Source organism: Oryctolagus cuniculus, chromosome 4, assembly GCF_964237555.1.
Source record: "Oryctolagus cuniculus chromosome 4, mOryCun1.1, whole genome shotgun sequence".
Lineage (NCBI taxonomy): Eukaryota > Metazoa > Chordata > Mammalia > Lagomorpha > Leporidae > Oryctolagus > Oryctolagus cuniculus.
This window is the reverse complement of record NC_091435.1, coordinates 161,238,526-161,239,960: the sequence shown is the minus strand read 5'-3', so window position 1 is coordinate 161,239,960 and position 1,435 is coordinate 161,238,526. Positions and strand designations below refer to the sequence as shown.

Below are 1,435 nucleotides of genomic sequence, written 5' to 3'. Positions count from 1 at the left end.
AGGATAAATTACAACATAGCTATAATTATGTTTCTAAGGTTGACTACAGTGACAAGAACAACATCCTTAGTTTTTTGAGGTCTGAGTGTTCACTGGTCTCTTTTTTTTTTTTTTCATTTCTTCTCTCTCTCAACAAACTCTCTAATTTTATCTCTAGGCTTCAGATCTCACAAAGATCTTCCTAACCAATTACTCAACTCGGCTGCTCTACGAAGGGCAAGGCGACTGTCTTCGGTTAACAGTTATCACAGATCACTATTGGGACATCAGCCTGCATGTTACAATTAAGACTGACATCATGCTGCCTAGTGAGGATTGATGCTGTTCATTAACGAATGACACAGTGCTGAAAGAGAACCAAAAAGCAGAGATAGCTGACGTTCCCGGACCATTTCAGTTTGTAATATAGAAAGAACAAAAAAGGCATAATGCACCTTGCTATAGGAAAACACAGTATGCATACATATCTATTTTTATTTGAAAATAATTTTAAGATGTTTATTAATTTATAGAAGGAAAAATGAATATAATAGAAACTATACATATCGCTTCTCAGCCTTTTGGCTAAGATCAAGTGTAGAAATTATAATTGGGTTCCTTAGGTATTACATTTAACCAACTATTTAATATTTACATATTACAACATGCCTGAATTTCGAGTAGTATGTGTATTTTCAAAAATGAAGCCTCTTTGCAAATGTGTTTTTAGCAAACTTACACACAAAGATAACAAAAGAGCAAGAATTTTCAAGGCATTTTTGAGTTATTTGTGTTGATAAAATACATGAGACGGTCATATGGTTTCTGTGCTAACAGACTCAGAGCAGCAACAAAATGTTTGGACACAGGACACATGGGTCGGCCATGCCCACTGCTGGTCTACACAGGTTCTGGCACTGACGTTAGCATTTTATTTATATGAGTAAGGTTATGAGCCCCTGAGGAAGCAGGGTCTCCGATTACTCCTCTTTCCAGATGAAGTAGACTCTAGGAAGTACCGACCTGTTCTCATCAGCTTCCAAGCTGAGACAAGATCCCCGACACCTGATCAGCTTCCCCAGTCCACCCCCCAGCACCTTCTGGCTGAGGCCGTGATACTCTGGTTCTTAGCAGCTGCCTTCCCCCTGGTGCTGGACCTTACCCCCACACTGCCAAGAGCAGGCCATGGCTTTATGTCCATCTCGGATTATCGACACACAGCTCTGACCTACCTTCTCTGTCTATAGTCATGGTACCCTGGTCTATGCTCCATCTGCCATCCTGGGTGAGCCCTCTGGGAGAGTTATCAGCACCGATTTTGGATACTTGAGTCACCGGGGTGGCTCCCTTGAGAGCCAGCACCATGGCCAGATAGACACTAGGGCTTCAATCTCTTCCTGTCTTGTGGTCTTCGCATTCCACATCACCTTTACCTCTGAGGCTAGAAGGAACATCA

General features: G+C 41.8%; 1 pseudogene; it reads left to right on the top strand.

Moving 5' to 3' along the window:
* The first annotated feature begins 544 nt into the window (after positions 1 to 544).
* Positions 545 to 690, top strand: LOC138849541 (U2 spliceosomal RNA; annotated as a pseudogene).
* Positions 691 to 1,435: the final 745 nt, after the last annotated feature.